We start from the raw sequence: 19,670 nt of genomic DNA, 5'->3' as shown, positions 1-19,670 counted from the left end.
AGAAAACCGAAACATATTTTTTTTATTTGTTATTTTTGCAGATTCCGTGAGTGTATAAATTTGCTGATATAAAAAAAAGGGAAAGAGAGGGAAGATGTGAAGGAATTGGTTCTTTATTCAAATTTATATTTGTAGTCTACGCATGTTAGACGAATGAATAATTAGAAAGAGAGTTTAGTACAAACACCATGACAAAAGTGTTTGCAGTAAAAAAAGTCACTTACAGCAATATTGAGAGTCGAAAATTAAATTGGATTTCATGATAAGAGAAAAATTAATTGTTTGTTAACTCATTGATTAATTGCTGCAATATAGCTATACAAGATGTATATGAGCTAATGAATTCAAACATAAATTAAAGAAGGGGAGATGTGGTGGATGCCTTCATAGGTAAACATATAATATATGCAATAGGTGCGCAACTGCGTGTGGCGAATCATCACCAGTGCAGTGGACTCGTGTGCACGATAAACGATCGTATCGCGCGGAGTTTGATTGTGACTCTTGAGCATATCGGTCGCTCTTCTGAATAGGAGACACGCGGTCACCACAAACAGCATGTATGAATGCGCTGAAAAGATAAAACACCATGATTGCTAAAGCAAGATCAGTTGCGAATAGGTAACAGTCATTGGCCACCAACGGCGCCCGCCATGTCAGTTTGTAGATCTCGATTTTAAGGGACGGGAATGTTAGTTAGCGCAGGTTGCTACTAGGGCAGCTGATTTACTCTGTGCTTACACCCCACAAGCGCCAGGAACCTGAAAATTGGTTAGTAGGATAGGGTGTTTGGTCAGGATTCATCATAGAAGATGATGATGCGACCCAAAATCATAGTGTTTGTTGAAAAGTATTATGTTTTATTCTCAAGGCAAGTAATCGGATGCTGTTGATGAGACATTTCCCGTTTAACTGTTGTTAAATTTTTAATGAAATGGTTTAATCTTAGACAGCCGGCTGTGGAAAGATAAAACCAAATAATATTTGTTTATAGTATGAGGTGTTAAACGCAATGCTGCAATGATAGCGTAGTCTGATTTTTAATTATATAATCTTTTAGTTCATGAATTTGTTACGGAATAGACGCGACGAACTCAATCATCAAGTGCCTTCCTATCTTCTTTCTATTAGCTAGATAAGGTATTGATTTTCGTTGCCTCTCGAGCTACGATGCTATGGAGAGGGCTTAACACACAAACAACCGACGTCGAGCCCTCCGAGCTACGGAGCTATGGGAAGGTCTTTTCAACACAAAAAAGACTAGCGCACCACACGACGTTCTTGATGAATCAAAATAATTTTGTTACGCGATAAACCTAACGAACTCGGATCGTTTTTATCGAAAACTATATCACAATTCACGATAAAAATGCGAAACAAAAGGCACACACAAAAAAAAAATCACTTTTCACTCCGAATATTTTTTTACTACCACGCGATCCCTTTACCAATTATGCACTGATGCGCTGCATTTTCAGAGGGTAATCTTCTCCTCGCAACGCACAATCCACGACAAAAATGCGAAACAAAAGGCACACACAAAAAAAATCACTTTTCACTCCGAATATTTTTTACGACCACGCGATTCCTTTGCCAATTATGCACTGATGACGCTGCATTTTCAGAGGGTAATCTTCTCCTCGCAACGCACAATTCACGACAAAAATGCGAAACAAAAGGCACTCACAAAAAAAATTACTTTTCACTCCGAATATTTTTTAACGACCACGCGCTCCCTTTGCCAATTATGCACTGATGCGCTGCATTTTCAGAGGGTAATCTTCTCCTCGCAGCGCACAATTCACGACAAAAATGCGAAACAAAAGGCACAAACAAAAAAAAATCACTTTTCACTCCGAATATTTTTTACGACCACGCGCCCCCTTTGCCAATTATGCACTCTGGATGTGAGTGTGCTGAAAGAAGAGCTCAAAACTCTTAAGTTGAACGTGATCGAAGTCTTCAAGATGACGAGACACAACAAGGACATCAAGTATCGTGATCAAATGTACCTGGTTCATCTCGAGAAAGGATCGACAACGCCGTCTGAGCTGAAAGCAGTTCGGGCAATTTTCAACATCATCGTGACTTGGGAACGTTATCGTCCAGTGCACCGTGACGTGACACAGTGTTCGAACTGTTTGCAGTTTGGACATGGTGGAAGGAACTGTTTCATCAAGAGTCGTTGTGCAACCTGCGGAGGTGAGCACAAAACTGAAGCTTGCGAAACAATCAACGAGAACATCGAAGCGAAATGCTTCAATTGCGGCGGGGACCATTCGACCAAGAATCGAAGCTGCCCAAAACGTGCTGAGTTTGTGAAAATTCGGCAGCAAGCGACGACGAGGCACCAACCAAATCGTCGCAATACACCACCAACTTTCACGGACGTGGATTTTCCTGCTTTGTCGTCACCTGGAGCGGGATCTGTTCGAGTGGTTCCAAATCTGCAGCCATTGCCGTTGAATCAGCGGCAAAAAGTTGCAGAGAATTCAACACCTCCTGGCTTCAGTCAGCAACCGAGGGAAAACCAACCAGCATCAACGGATGAAGGCAGCAGTGACCTGTTTTCCCCACAAGAACTTATGAACATTTTCATCGAGATGACAACAGCACTGCGTGGTTGCAAAACTCGTGCGGAACAAGTAAGAACGCTTGGAGGATTTATCTTAAAATACAGTTCGTAGCTTACTCGTTCTAATGATTTTGAATATTTCAATGAATCTGCTTTTTTAGTTTTAAGTTAGGATTAGTTGTTAAAGTGATTTTTTTCTTTTTTACCCAAATGTATTCGATTCAGTGCAAAAATGTAAAACAATTTGAAGTAAATAAATGAATGTGAACAGTTAATAAGAAAACGAAAAATATAACAAAGATGAAGAGCATGTAGCCATACCACTTAGAATGTAAATCAAATGTAATTATTATAAGAAAGTTCAATAAAGACATATTTAATTTCAAAAACCAAAGCCACTATTATGATACAAGTCTATTCAGTTGACACACCTTTCCCCCAAATATGAGCCTTAATGGTTGAATCTACGTGCTTCATTGATGACTACTCTACCCTGCCTCAAAAAATGTAATTTTTGTCATTCAAACATATCCAAAAACTAGAATTTTTAAAAATGGTTATATTGCATAGTTTTATACTTTGTGTGAAAAACACTTAATTTTTTAAATTGAAATCGATATATTTTATGTTTCCAGTGAAGAATTTCGAAAACGAAAAATTAGTTTTTCAGTAAACATTTTCGATTTTCATTGACTTATTTTAGACATGATATACAAACCAAGAAAAATTATTAGACTCGATCAAATCATCGTTTTGCAATGATTTTGCAACTTCCGGAATCATAAACTTTGTAGGTTGTTCTTACTCGCGTGCAGTCTTATCCCGATTCCGATCGAATCAACAGTTTACTCAACTGTCACTTCTCACACATCTGCCAAGGCTGCTTGCAACAGTGTAGCGCGAGTTCAAGAGTCACACTCACGCCACATCACACCAAACGCAACCAAACAGTTGCGGGGCCAAATGGGATAATGAGCGCTCGTCACTCTCTAATGATTGCTAATTATCACCCAATTAAGGCGATAATGTTATGCAGATATCGAATCTAATGTCGAAAAATTATACACTTAATTGCTGCTGCTGCTTCGGTAATGGTAATGGTGACGACGACGACGATGGCGATTGTAGTTGTGTCTGCTGCTATCGGTCGAGTTTTGAGCAAAGAATCTTCGATGCTGTGTGTGTGTGCAGGTGAGACGAGTCACACAACAAAGTATGTTTATGTCGGCACTCCGGGCTCAGCTTCTTTGTGCAATCCAGGCTCTCAGCAGGTGATCCAGGGCGTTCCGATGCGAGGACGACTCCAGCAGCCAATGAGGGGGATCAACATTCCGGAAGGTGTCGTTGATGATGCTAGTGGAGTTGTAGAGCTATTCTGAATGTTGTGACACATTTAAATTTCAGGGGAAAATATGATATTTTTTCCAAAATATAAATATAAAACTACAAAAAATATTTTCAACTGTGTCAGTTATTCTCCAAAGTAGGTTCGATGCCAATCTAAACAGTTGACGACGACGACGATGATGATGATGAGGATGGCGAGACGCGTCGCTTAGCTCAATATGTTTGGGTAGTTGTTTCTATATGTTTATGTGGTTGCAGCAAATATGCATACGCATGATGATGGAAGTGATTCCGGGGGATCGTCTCTGCAGAGTTCTACATTACTGCAAGAGGAATGCGCGCACAAGTGCGAATAAGTACTGCAAGATTGAGGCTTAATAGCGATGGCTGTGATAATTGGACTGGTATACAATAAAGTTTTTTTTTTTCTTGTCTTGTTTCAGGTATGGAACGCATATTTATAAATGTAAGTACATTGTGAAAAGAGAGCCAGATTTTGTTGTTTTGAATCGTTTAGTTTAAAAAAAGAAATTACCGTGGAAGTAATACGATTTTAGATTCATTTTTAGTTTATTAAACCGTCAAACCTAATTTTCAATTCTTAAAAAAAATTCAAAGGCCGGATAACCAAGTCTGAACAGAAACTTGAAAAATGGGTTTTTCTTGTTTATTTCTAGTTCATTGGTAAACCTTATTGTTATATGATGACATTTTTAATTTTTAAATCTTTGTAAAAAAAATATCCATGCATCTTATTTGTTCAGAAAAATATAAAAGATATTTTTGGGAATTTTGGTTTAAGAAATCATTTATTGTTTTAGAGCTGGCTTGCCCAACCTTTTTGGCTCAATTTTCACATTTTTGATCGTCAAAATTACAATTGCTCATTTTTTCATGGAAAATTTGATGGAATCGGTTCACAGATGACAAGTGAACATTGAATTTTAAGCTCGTTTAAAATGCCAGCCTTGATTAAAAAAAAAATGCAAAATATTTTTTTCGAAAAGATCGGAAAATTTCACGAATTTTTCATGCATTAAAATTGAAAATCGGACCATTATTTGCTGAGATATCGTCATTAGAAAATGGTGTGTTTTTTGGTGAGATTTTGAAAACTTAAATTTTCGTGTTTCTTTTTCTTAAAGCAGCTCTATCTCAGCAACCGGAGGTCCAATCTTCAATGTCTCCTAGACAATTTTATAGCAAATTTTCTGAACTTTTCAAAAAAAATATTTTCAGAAACGGTCACTCATGGTCACTATTTTTAAAAATTTAAATAAATCCAAATATTTCGCTAAAATCAAACTTTCGGTGGCTAAATCTTGAAAACGGAGCCCTTTATCAAAAATCTGTAAGGTACTTTTCGATTGCAAATTCAATTTTGCATTATAAAATAATGTCAAACTTGTTTTTGCATGAAACTTCGATTTTTTCCAAAAATCACTATTTTTTCAAAAATTCATAACTCGGCGGCAGATTTTTTGACCATGTTTCTCTATATCCGACTATCCGACCCATTGTTGGTTAGGTTATCAAAATACCTTTCCAACGAGTCTAAAACATTGAAGATCTGGCAACCCTATCTCGAGATATGGCCGCTTAAGTGATATTGATGTACTTTTTTGAAGCCGGATCTTACTTAAATGTATGTAAACTATGTCCGGGTCCATCATCCGACCCATTGTTGGTAAGATTATCAAAAGATCTTTCCAACGAGTTCAAAACATTGAAGATCTGGCAACCCTGTCTCGAAATATGGCCCCTTAAGTGATATTGATGTACTTTTTTGAAGCCTGATCTCACTTAAATGTATGTAAATTATGTCCGGATCTACTATCCGACCCATTGTTGGTTAGGTTATCAAAATACCTTTCCAACGAGTCTAAAAAATTGAAGATCTGGCAACCCTATCTCGAGATTTCCAATGAGTCCAAAACATTGAAGATCTGGCAACCCTGTCTCGAGATATGGCCACTTAAGTGATATCGATGTACTTTTTGGAAGCCGGATCTAAAAAATAGATGAAACTTGTGTACAGCCATTGTTGTGAGGAAGGCTCCAACCACATAGGTGGATTAAGTTAGTTTTTATCTGATTGACACTGTTTGGGTGCCATGCTCAAATATGTCATTTTGATTTGAAAGAAATTAAAAATTGAAAATACGAGTAATTATTCCATCATCTGAATGAAAAAAGAATGAAAAAGGAAAAAAATATTTTCTCAGTGTTGCTCAATTAGTCTTCGTTTTTTGATCACTTTTATCTCGGGATCAAATTGTTGGATTTCGCTGTCAAAACCATCCTAACTTTCAAAAATCGAATTTTCGCTCCGCTTTTGGAAAATCTGTGTATATCTGTGACAAATTTAAAAAGTCTGTGTTTTTCTGTGCATCACAAAATGTCTGGACACAACTTCAAAAGTCAGTGAAACACAGACAAATCTGTGTACCTGGCATCCCTGGTTCCCTGCACTTTTCTACATTGTGCAATGGACTAAAATTTCAAACAATTAGGAAAATTTATGATGCTTTAAACCTAACAGAATTTATTCGATTAGAAATTAGAACACTTTTTTCAAATTAAGTTTTTTAAGAAACAAAATTTGCACTGGCCTAGAGTTGCAGTAAAAATATAGAGAAACAGTTATTTACAAGATAACTTTGCTTTTTAAAACATGTGATTCTCATAATTAAATATTGTACTGTACAAAACACTTTCTTTAAACAAAAAAAAAAAAACTCTAAAAATATGCATACACTAGTTTTGTGTATAGTGTGAAAATAAGCACAAACATTTAACCCTTTCAGGCCTGATTTTTTTTGAAAATATTTTTTTAGTTTATGATGAGAAAATGATTCTTATGACCATACGAAAATTATAGGCTAGTTTTGGGAATGTTGATTTTTTGGTCATATACACCGAGAAAAAAGAGTTCCCAAAATCGTGAACAAGCGTTCATGAAAATGAGAATTTCGAACAAAGAGTTCAAATCCCATGGTACGATTTTGAAAAACGTACCATGAAATTTGAACACTTTATTCGTGGTTCTTAATTTTCAATTCAATTCAATTCGGTTTTATTTGTGAATAATCAAGTTACAATGAGTTCATTAAGATACATTACAGAGTTTTGGTGTTCCTTTCAGCTGTGTTTTACATCATAATTCAATCGAAAAATTATTACTTTTAACTATGGAATAGACAAGAGTAAGAAAAAGTTTTCAAAAAACTTACAGAAAAGGTTCTTAATTTCATGAACGCTTGTTCACGATTTTGGGAACTCTTTTTTCTCGGTGTATGACCCATCAGGCCTGAAAGGGTTAAACTAGAGGTAGGAAAAATAGCACTTTTTTGGGAGCCGCTCATTTTCGTTCGCTCATTGAAAAGTGTCACTCTTTTGACAGAGACGCATCGAGCTCTACAGGCTCAATAAAAACTCTTTACCTGCTCTGTATGGTAGAACAGAGCTAAGCTCTGTATGCAGCGAACAGAGCCAGCTCTGTATGGGGAAAAATAATATTGAATTGCATATATCTCAAAAACGATAAGTTTTAGAAAGTTGACATGTTCTAGAAAGTTGCTGCACGGAAAGAAGGTTTATCGTGAATCTTACTAATTTTCGGTTAAAAACCCTAAAAAAATTGGTTGTTTTTTCAACCACGATTTTTTTTAGCTAGATATCCTAAAAAAAATTCCTGGATTTGACAGCTGGATCCAGGTCCTAAAAATGATAAATCTAGCTAAATTTTACTAATTTGCAAGCTGGAAAAATGCTGTCAGTCTCAAAAGCTGTATGTTTTGAGAAGGTCTGTTAGCTATTTTAGCTAGATTTTATGGTATTCTTGCGCGTTTTCTAGTTAGTCCAGCAATTTTTTTTACTGTTTCAACCATTTTTTTTGGAATAATTTTCAAAATTTTCCATTAATGCCACCACAGCGGAAACCTTTTACCCAGCCTCTTGGCTGGAATAGCTAGCTTTTTTGCTGTTTTTGCAGGTATTTTGGTTAGTCTTACTAGTTTTTTTTAGCAAGATTTAAAAAAAAACATTTTTGCCCAAAAAGCTGCTCGTATTTACCCAGCCTTTTGGCTGGTTTAGCTTGTTTTTTCGTTGTTCTTGCTAGGTTTTTTTGTTAGTTAAGCTAATTTAGCGATTATTCACACTAGTTTTTTTAAAATAATTTTCCAAAAAAAAGGCGTTTCTGAGTTTTAAGACTAAATAAGTGCTTTGGCCTAAGTACTATTACACGGTTCAATTGCAATTTACCTCCAATTTTTGCGGTCCAAATTTTCATCCTTTTCTCACGCGCTCAGCTAAACTCTGGTGATCCGACGTACTGCGAAGAGGAGCAGGAACCAGGTTCGTTAAAGATTTGGGCGGATTTGGCGGACGCAGCTCCAGCCCGTGGTGGATTCAGAGGAGGATTTGGTTCTCGCGACGGTGCCGGTGATGGCAAGATCCGCACCCATGGAGGATATGTACCTGATGTACTCGCTCACGATCAAAGAGTTCGAGATCATCGATTTTTCCATGAGCCGCTCGCTCAAGGACGAAGTGCTGAAGATCATGCCCGTCCAGAAGTAGACCCGTGCCGGTCAGCGTACCCCCTTCAAGGCGTTCATCGCCATCGGTGACTCAACGGCCACATCGGTCTCGGCGTCAAGTGCAGCAAGGAAGTGGCCACCGCCATCTGTGGTGCCATCATCCTGGCCAAGCTGTCGGTCATGCCGGTTCGCCGTGGTTATTGGAGTAACAAGATCGGCAAGCCCCACACCGTGCCCTGCAAGATCTTCGGCAAGTGCGGTCCGCTCCTGGTGCGCCTCATCCCGGCTCGCCGTGGTACCGGCATTGTGTTAGCTCCGGTCCCGAAGAAGCTGCTCCAGATGGCCGCGGTATCAAGGATTGCTACACGCCGACGCGCGGTTCGACGACCACGCTGGGTAACTTTGCCAAGGCTACCTACACGGCCATCGTCAAGACGTACGCTTTTCTGACGCCCAATCTGTGGAAGGACCTGCCGTTGGCCAAGACGCCGTACCAGGAGTACGTCGACATTCTGGAGAACACCAGCAAGACCGGCCAGCGCATAATTGAGCTGATTACGGCGAATAAAAACAATGCAAGCGACCTTCACGGGTAGTGTTTTGTGGCGAGAACTTCAAAACTTGGCAATTTTTGCGCGCGGTTTACTTGGATCGAGCTTGCAGCTGACTGGTTTTGTTTGTTTGTTTATGTTTTGTTTTCACAAAAAAAAATCTGTGAATTGACCGTGTACACGATCAGATTTAACTATTCATTTTGTAAAAATCGAGCAGTTAGGTGTCGAATGGAGCACCGGATTCAAGTGGTACAAATATGAAAGTTCTCCCATTAGGAATAATTGAGTGGAAGTGCTCCATTGTGATGCATATTTTTATTAATAGAGTCCTAAAGCTCCATGTCAATTTAATGGTAATTCAATTTTGATTTCTTTATTTTTCATTGCTAAAAAAATTACAAGAAAACATTTTACATATGGTACCCTCACAAAGAGTTTTTGTGAAGCAATGCTGCGAAGTATTTCTTTCAAAATTTATTCAAAATCCACTTAAACCCTATTTTGGCGTACAAAAACCATTGTACTTAAAAAGCTTTATCCTTGTTACAATAATATTAGCTATAAATTTATGTTGTTTTACGTTTCAGATATTTGCATCTTCAAAATAAGTAGTCTCTTTAAGCTTTTTTTTCAATAACGATGTTTAATTCAGTTTTTAATCTACAATAAAACTTTCTATAGTTTTTCTTCCTTATTCCCACCACCACCATCAGGAGGACCAGCTTTAACCTCATTGCTCTCTGAAAAAAATATGTTTAAGAACATTTAAACAATAAGTGATAGTTTAAATTCTTACTTAACGTAAGCCAACAATGTGTTGAGGCAGGTGTAATTGTGGTCGCTCGACGTGTTTATATTATAACAATATTTTTGGAAAAAGGTCCATGTTGGTTTAGCATCCGGAGTATAAGCTGAATTAAGGACCATCGATAGTTTAATTACTCCGTCGATAGCTTCCAATAATCCGTTTACTGAAAAATATCTACCTTGATCTAAATAGATCAGGTATTGCCTATTAGCGCTGTTTATTAAGATCACATGTGGCTGTAAAGTTAATTTGTGTTCTCTTAAAATGTTTCGATATTTATCCAACGCCGATTCCAATTCTGCAATTGTCTGAAATAGAAAAACACAATATAAGTATTCAGTTTGTAGTCTATAGTTTTTAATTTTAAGTTTTTAGTTTTTAGTTTTTAGTTTTTAGTTTTTAGTTTTTAGTTTTTAGTTTTTAGTTTTTAGTTTTTAGTTTTTAGTTTTTAGTTTTTAGTTTTTAGTTTTTAGTTTTTAGTTTTTAGTTTTTAGTTTTTAGTTTTTAGTTTTTAGTTTTTAGTTTTTAGTTTTTAGTTTTTAGTTTTTAGTTTTTAGTTTTTAGTTTTTAGTTTTTAGTTTTTAGTTTTTAGTTTTTAGTTTTTAGTTTTTAGTTTTAGTTTTTAGTTTTTAGTTTTTAGTTTTTAGTTTTTAGTTTTTAGTTTTTAGTTTTTAGTTTTTAGTTTTTAGTTTTTAGTTTTTAGTTTTTAGTTTTTAGTTTTTAGTTTTTAGTTTTTAGTTTTAGTTTTTAGTTTTTAGTTTTTAGTTTTTAGTTTTTAGTTTTTAGTTTTTAGTTTTTAGTTTTTAGTTTTTAGTTTTTAGTTTTTAGTTTTTAGTTTTTAGTTTTTAGTTTTTAGTTTTTAGTTTTTAGTTTTTAGTTTTTAGTTTTTAGTTTTAGTTTTTAGTTTTTAGTTTTTAGTTTTTAGTTTTTAGTTTTTAGTTTTTAGTTTTTAGTTTTTAGTTTTTAGTTTTTAGTTTTTAGTTTTTAGTTTTTAGTTTTTAGTTTTTAGTTTTTAGTTTTTAGTTTTAGTTTTAGTTTTTAGTTTTAGTTTTTAGTTTTTAGTTTTTAGTTTTTAGTTTTAGTTTTTAGTTTTTAGTTTTTAGTTTTAGTTTTTAGTTTTTAGTTTTTAGTTTTTAGTTTTTAGTTTTTAGTTTTTAGTTTTTAGTTTTTAGTTTTTAGTTTTTAGTTTTTAGTTTTTAGTTTTTAGTTTTTAGTTTTTAGTTTTTAGTTTTTAGTTTTTAGTTTTTAGTTTTTAGTTTTTAGTTTTTAGTTTTTAGTTTTTAGTTTTTAGTTTTTAGTTTTTAGTTTTTAGTTTTTAGTTTTTAGTTTTTAGTTTTTAGTTTTTAGTTTTTAGTTTTAGTTTTTAGTTTTTAGTTTTTAGTTTTTAGTTTTTAGTTTTTAGTTTTTAGTTTTTAGTTTTTAGTTTTTAGTTTTTAGTTTTTAGTTTTTAGTTTTTAGTTTTTAGTTTTAGTTTTTAGTTTTTAGTTTTTAGTTTTTAGTTTTTAGTTTTTAGTTTTTAGTTTTTAGTTTTTAGTTTTTAGTTTTTAGTTTTTAGTTTTTAGTTTTTAGTTTTTAGTTTTTAGTTTTTAGTTTTTAGTTTTTAGTTTTTAGTTTTTAGTTTTTAGTTTTTAGTTTTTAGTTTTTAGTTTTTAGTTTTTAGTTTTTAGTTTCAAAATCACGCTGGTAATTTGCAAACGTTGCTGCATTTACTGGTAGTTTAAGCAGAACACTCGGGAAAGGTAAACTTTTCGTGTACTCGGTTTTCTCAAATTAATATAAATATTGCTTTTATTTGACAGGGAATTATAATTCATGACACCTTTGCAGAAGATGACCTTGTACTGGGATTAAATCAGGTAAGGTAGTTTGTAAATAATCATTGTGTGATTGATGTTTGTTGGGGTAAGGAATCATTTCTCGAGTTTTTTTTTATGAAATGAGATTCTGGGAACTTGTTAAGGAAGAACCATAGTGATAATTTAAAAAAATCCAGACTTACTCGTTGATTTTTGTCGCCCGGGTGGCCGATCCTAGCTCAACATCGTAAAGTGCCCTCGGAGTAGTAAAACTCGCCATACAATGTCACCAGATTGTTAGCCCGATTCCACCTGTTTTTGCCAGTTGCCAAACAAACCCATTGTTTTTCTGAAATTATCAAAATTATGATTAGAATTTTAAAAAACTTTTAACCCTTTTCAACAGTACTTTCTTACAGCCTTCCATGTATTTAAATGGAGCGAAAGAGAACATTATCACGACCTAGAACTGGACACCGTAGAAATGCTGGAACTTTAAGCTCTGCCGGTCGAAAAAGATGCGACGGGTTTCGGTAAACACGTCCAACCGGTAACGCCACTCGGCGTTCCGCGGTCGTCTTTGGACTACGATCACCGTTGAGGTGTTGCTAAGGGCGCCGATAGAGGAATGCTGGTTGGCCCGAATGGACCATGGATGTTCCGTGCGATCTTTTCGAAGCGTCGTGCGTCGATTCGTTCCCGACAGTTGCAACTTTGGTGGCTGTTAAATTTACTTACATTACAGTCGTAAATGACAACAATCACTGCAAAACACTTTACAGAATCACTTAATTTCACTTCGCGTCACATCACCTCACTGTTTTATTCTTTTTGCGTTAATTTATAAAACATACAACCACTCAGGATTCAAGGCAAACATGAACTGACAAGCGAATCCGTGAGCTGTCATTTCTACCTAATTTGTCCTTAAAATTTAGATAAAATTTAGCTAAAATAGGAGCTCTTTTAGCAAAAATTTTTCTGTCAGTGGAATGCAGGCAGTCAGTTGCTGCCAGCAGAATAGCAATCGGTGTTCCTAAATTTCAACAACAATGGGTCCTGAATTTTTACTAAATAATTAGCTGGTACAACTAAAAAAGTTGTGTTTTAGCCAAAAACGAGCCAGCTAATTGCGATTGTTAAATTCACGATGGAACTCCTTTCCGTGTGGTACCGAAAGGTTCTATATTATTGTCTCAGACGTCATTACAATTTGATTGATTTTAGTTGTGCAAAACAAGTAAAAACTATTTATTTTCTAAGATACAAGGTATAGAATATTTTTGTTTTCGACAAAGTTGCTTAACTACCAAAAATGAACAACTCTCTCGAAGAAACCAAACCTTTATCTTCAATAGATACCGAAATAAAAAATAAAAAAACTATTTTTATAATAAATACTGCTTGCGACAAACACAAAGCGACCGCGTCGTAGGCACAGGTAATATGAAGCATGTTTGGCAGAGATCGTCTGAAGTGAAAACTAGTATAGCAGAGTGTCCATAGAGAGTTTTTATGTTAAATGCTCTCGTCTGGATGGTTGAAAGAAATTCCAGATACAATTATGCAAATTTATAAAATTATATTCTTTTTATTGTACCGGTAAGGCATTAGTATTGGAAACAATAAAAATATTTTACAGCTATTTTTTGTGTTTGTCTTGACAAAACAAATGTTCAACAAATTAAGATAAGAACTATTTTAAATTTGCAAGTTAAAAAAATAAAAACTAAAGCTTCTTACAATTATTTAAATTTTATAAAAAGAAAATCAATTAACATCTCAACAGAAAAAAGTTTTATTTTTCTTATTTTTTAAGCAAGATAACCATTAGAAAGTTTCAATTAAAAAGCAAACCTCATTTTTCTTTATTTCACAAGCAAGGAAATCAGTGAAGAGTTTTTTAGCTCTAAATGCTCTCTATGGAAATTGGCCATTTTATTACCTGTATTCTAAATATTTTTAAATTTTTCAAGCAGAGGAAAACAGTGAAGAGTTTTTAGCTCTAAATGCTCTCTATGAAAATTTGCCATTTTATTACCTGCATTCTAAATATTTTTTATTTTTCAAGCAGAGGAAAACAGTGAAGAGTTTTTAGCTCTAAATGTTCTCTATGGAAATTTGCCATTTTATTACCTGTATTCTAAATATTTTTTTTTATTTTTCAAGCAGAGGAAAAGTGAAAAGTTTTTAGCTCTAAATGCTCTCTATGGAAATTTGCCATTTTATTACCTGTATTCTAAATATTTTTTTATTTTTAAAGCAGAGGAAAACAGTGATGAGTTTTTAGCTCTAAATGCTCTCTATGGAAATTTGCCATTTTATTACCTGTATTTTAAATATTTTTTTATTTTTCAAGCAGAGGAAAACAGTGAAGAGTTTTTAGCTCTAAATGCTCTCTTTGGAAAATTACCATTTTATTACAATTTTTATAAAGCAATCGAAATTTAATTAAAAAAACATTTCCTTTAATTTATTGTCAAGAAATATGAATCAAATTGCCATTTTCCATAGAGAGCATTTAGAGCTAAAAACTCTTCACTGTTTCCTCTGCCAGAAAAATTTAAAAAAAAATTAGAATACAGGTAATAAAATGGCCAATTTCCATAGAGAGCATTTAGAGCTAAAAAAACTCTTCACTGATTTCCTTGCTTGTGAAATAAAGAAAAAATGAGGTTTGCTTTTTAATTGAAACTTTCTAATGGTTATCTTGCTTAAAAAAATAAGAAAAATATATTTGTTAATTGATTTTCTTTTTATAAAATTTAAATAATTGTAAGAAGCTTTAGTTTTTATTTTTTTTAACTTGCATATTTAAAATAGTTCTTATCTTAATTTGTTGAACATTTGTTTTGTCAAGACAAGCATAAAAAATAGCTGTAAAATATTTTTATTGTTTCCAATACTAATGACTTACCGGTACAATAAAAAGAATATAATTTTATAAATTTGTATAATTGTATCTGGAATTTCTTTCAACCATCCAGACGAGAGCATTTAACATAAAAACTCTCTATGGACACTCTGCTATACTAGTTTTCACTTCAGACGATCTCTACCAAACATGCTTCATATTACCTGTGCCTACGACGCGGTCGCTTTGTGTTTGTCGCAAGCAGTATTTATTATAAAAATAGTTTTTATTTTTTATTTCGGTATCTATTGAAGATAAAGCTTTGGTTTCTTCGAGAGAATTGTTCATTTTTGGTAGTTAAGCAACTTTGTCGAAAACAAAAATATTCTTTACCTTGTATCTTAGAAAATAAATAGTTTTTACTTGTTTTGCACAACTAAAATCAATCAAATTGTAATGACGTCTGAGACAATAATATAGAACCTTTCGGTACCAGCAACTTTCTAGAACATGTCAACTTTCTAAAACTTATCGTTTTTGAGATATATGCAATTCAATATTATTTTTCCCCATACAGAGCTGGCTCTGTTCGCTGCATACAGAGCTTAGCTCTGTTCTACCATACAGAGCAGGTAAAGAGTTTTTATTGAGCCTGTAGAGCTCGATGCGTCTCTGTCTTTTGAACGGCTCTTTCGTTCTTTCGCAAAGTATGGATGAAAAGGATATTTTTAAAGAATGGTGTGATTTCTAAAGCTGTTTCACATCGGAACTTTATAAATTATTTGAAAATATAACTAATCGCGAGAATCGGTCTTGGTGGTATCTATATCAACATTTCTACTCTAACCTAAACGTTCGAATGATTGGATGGAAGCAAAACTTAAATCTAGTTTTTTGGTGAAATTGCTATTAATTTTCAAATTTCGTTTATTTCTGCCAAAAATTGAACTATTGCTGATATTTTATTTAGAGAAATATTCTGTTAACTCTTTTCTACACTCTGATTTGATTGAATAAGTCTATAAACGCTAACGTTTATTTGGGCAAGAGGATTTCATTTAAATATATGAAATTGTATTTTCAATTTTCAAAACCAAATTTAACATTACAATTTGTTGGAAATTCAATAAATTATATTTAGGTAATTCTCTACCAACTCACACGAAATCGGGAAAAGTTGCCCCGACCCCTCTTCGATTTGCGTGAAACTTTGTCCTAATGGGTAACTTTTGTCCCTGCTCACGAATCCGTTTTTTGATATCTCGTGACGGAGGGGCGGTACGACCCCTTCAATTTTTGAACATGCGAAAAAAGAGGTGTTTTTCATTAATTTGCAGCCTGAAACGGTGATGAGATAGAAATTTGGTGTCAAAGCGACTTTTATGCAAAATTAGACGCCCGATTTGATGGCGTACTAAAAATTCCGAAAAAAAACGTATTTTTCATCGAAAAAAACACTAAAAAAGTTTTAAAAATTCTCCCATTTTACGTTACTTGACTGTAAAATTTTTTGGAACTTGTCATGGTAAGGGAAATTTAATGTACTTTTTGAATCTACACGAAGGGTCATTTTTTCATTTAGAACAAAAATTTTCATTTTAAAATTTCGTGTTTTTTCTAACTTTGCAGGGTTATTTTTTAGAGTGTAACAATGTTCTACAAAGTTGTAGAGCAGACAATTACAAAAAATTTAATGTATAGGACATAAGGGGTTTGCTTATAAAAATCACGAGTTATCGCGATTTTACGAAAAAAAGGTTTTGAAAAAGTTACTTTTTGCGTTTTGCTTTGTTTCGTCGTCCGTGTCTGTCGCGGGTGACCATGAACGGCGATGACCGATGACGACCAACTTTTTCAAAACTTTTTTTTCGTAAAATCGCAATAACTCGTGATGTTTATAAGCAAACCCCTTATGTCTACATATCAAAATTTTTGTAATTGTCTGCTCTACACTTTTGTTGAATATTGTTACACTCTAAAAAATAACCCTGCAAAGTTAGAAAAAACACGAAATTTTAAAATGAAAAATTTTGTTCTAAATGAAAAAATGACCCTTGTGGGTCAATGTAGATTCAAAAAGGACATTAAATAACCCATAAAATGACATGTTCCAAAATTTTTTACAGTCAAGTAACGGAAAATGGGAGAATTTTTAAATTTTTTTAGTGTTTTTATCGATGAAAAATACTTTTTTTCGGAATTCTGAGTACGCCATCAAATCGGGCGTCTAATTTTACATAAAAGTCCCTTTGACACCAAATTTCTATCTCATAACCGTTTCAGGCTGCAAATTATTGAAAAACACCTCTTTTTTCGCATGTTCAAAAATTGAAGGGGTCGTACCGCCCCTCCGTCACGAAATATCAAAAAACGGACCTCGGATCCGTGATCAAGGACAAAAGTTACCCCTTAGGACAAAGTTTCACGCAAATCGAAGAGGGGTCGGGGCAACTGCCGTGTGAGTTGGCGGAGAATTACCCATTTATAACAAGTTTAAAAGTTATTCTATATTGGACTTCATTTTTTCAGCACTCGACGTATTTATTCAACTTGGTGAACCTCGTTGGATAAATGTACGACTCGTGCTGAAAAAATCTTCTTCTAGCAACTTGTTGTATAAACTTCTAGAAGATTAGTTGCTCTAGAAGTCAGTAACGGCCAAACCACAATCTTTAAAAAATGCTTAAATTTGGCTTTGAAAAAAGGGATATTTGCTGCATATTTTACGTTATTTTCGATTCAAATCATAAAATTAATGCATACCACCCTGTGCAACGACAATGCCACACCGCGAACGGAAAACCAGTGTTCGACAATTGCATCTGCCACCTCGTCGTCTCAGTTGTCGGTCGTGCCTTCTATAGGCATCCTATAGGATACCGACGGTCAGCCAGCAGCCCCACACTGATGGCCAGACTGGGCGCGCGGGCGCGTTCTTCAAAGACCGTATCGTTCTGGTATCACTTCTCATGTTGTCGTACTGAGGCATAATGCGCTAATTTCCAGTGCACATGCAGCAGATAGATCAGTCTATCAATCATTTTAATTGACAATTTTAAAATGGTTCTCCGGAGTGAGCGCCATTGCCGTTGCCGCGACCAAGGGCTCAGATCGTTTTATGCGAACTTTAGTAGCTTCAACGCTAGGCTCTAGAGCTTCATCTTTGCAGGTTCATGGCCGAGTTTGAGATTCCCCGAGAGAGAGAGAGAGCACGCTACCACTTAGGCTGGATCTTGCCACAGAGATATAAATTAAATTCAATATAAACGTCAAAATCGCAAACTAATTACTGACAGTCGATGATTTATACAGGCATAAATTTGCTGTAATCACACTGTTTGCGGTGTAGTGGGGTCAAGAGGGTGTTTATCTGTTATCCGTTGATACAAAAAAAAATTATGGTGATGTTTTTATCGTGATTTCACTTGTTTTTTACAATCTTAGGTAATTATATAGTTAATACATTGATGTTTCAGTGTCAAAAATATTGAAAAAAATGCAAGGATTTGCAATCAGTAAAAATAATATATAAAAAAACAGTAAAATGATAAATTCATAGTTTAAAAGTTAATAAATTTACAAAATAAAGGCACGATATCTAACTCTCATATTAGACTTTAAAGAAGTCTCTCAACTGAATGAATGAAATACTTTTCATTCAAAAAAGTTGTTCAATGGTGATTAAACACCGTCTTGCTTCTAATCTTGTCAATTACACGACGAAAACCATGTTTTCCACTTGTAACGCGTCATGCACTATTACAGGGCGCCGTTAGTGACCATTAAACTACCGATGATGAAATTCATTTAGAATTTGAAATGTTGCTCGTGTGTTCGTCCACAGCTGCCAACATCCCCCCAGGTCGAGCCTCGTCTATTTGCAATTCAACCCACTACCAGCCATCAAAATAGTTGCCACTAACAAGCCCAACTAATTTATTACAACTGCCGTAACGATACCCATCCATCCATCCATCCAACCATTCCCCACCTCATTTCAGGCCGTTTTCATGAATGAGAACTACCCCGGCTGGAACTTCACGGTTCACCTCAACCTCCAACCATGTCATCTTATTCATCATTGGAGCAGGTTCGTCGCGCGCGCTGGCGGTTTGTTGTTGTTTTCTTTACATTTTATATACGTATTTTAACTTTATCTATTTTTGCCTGATGTCTTACAATGTGTCTACAAACACGTTTCGTTGTAACATCATTACCACCGAGCAAAGTGCCACTTACCAGGCGCGCGCGATGAGGAGTTCGAGCGTAACTTTTTAAAGGGTCACATAATCGGTTTGTTATCAAACTTATGGCATTTTCAAACTAAACTGGCATAAAAATACTTCAGAAGATTCGATACTAGTTGAAATGCAAAACCCATTCAATTTCTTACTAAAAGATTAAACTGGTTAAGTTAAACATAAAGATAAGACCTTTTAAAATCTTATCCCCAAATACACCGCAAACCTACTCCGCGAGGGGATTCTCACCAGGTTAGCGGCTCACTGACCTAGGACAGTGGGTTCCGCTGTAAAGTAGGGTGTTTACTGGGTGCTTCCCTTCCATATCTTGCCGTTTTGCCGTGTGATGGAGCTGGGATGCCAAGGGGGCAACCGAAAGCTTAAGGTGCGTATCTTTGATTTATTAACGATTTGCGTGTGTTTTTTCCTGAGGAGTTTATGAATTAACGGACCATGAGGAATGATGACTAGTCATTTTCATTAAATTCATCTAAGAAATTTCAAGGAATAATATTAAAGCAATTAACGGCATATTTTTAAAATTGAAACTGAATACAAAATGTCACATTTAAATATTAAAATTATGTTACCCGAAGCCCGAAAAATCAGTGGGCAAAAAATATTTTTTCATAAAAAAACTCCAGAATTTTTAAGGTAATAAAAGTTAAACCAACTGAAAACAATTAGTAATGCATTTTCCTGCGTTTAAAACCATATTTAGCATGTCTGGAATCAATCATAAATATTTTCAATGTTTGTGGCACCGCAAACAGTATTTTTCAGCGAAAAAATCTCTTCACTACACTACTTAAAAAGAAGTTTTTAGTTTTTTTTTTATAATCAAAATTTCAATTGAAACGTGTTTTATAAGCTATTTGAAGTAATAGTTACTTTTAGGCAGTTTCATATTCCTATTTTCAATGTTACAGAAACAACAATGTAGTAAAATTGTCT

General features: G+C 34.6%; 1 pseudogene; it reads left to right on the top strand.

Moving 5' to 3' along the window:
* Positions 1–8,368: 8,368 nt before the first annotated feature.
* On the top strand, positions 8,369–9,075 carry LOC119767856 (annotated as a pseudogene).
* Positions 9,076–19,670: the final 10,595 nt, after the last annotated feature.

This window comes from Culex quinquefasciatus, chromosome 2 (genome assembly GCF_015732765.1).
Source record: "Culex quinquefasciatus strain JHB chromosome 2, VPISU_Cqui_1.0_pri_paternal, whole genome shotgun sequence".
Lineage (NCBI taxonomy): Eukaryota > Metazoa > Arthropoda > Insecta > Diptera > Culicidae > Culex > Culex quinquefasciatus.
This window is presented reverse-complemented; position numbering and strand designations above follow the sequence as displayed.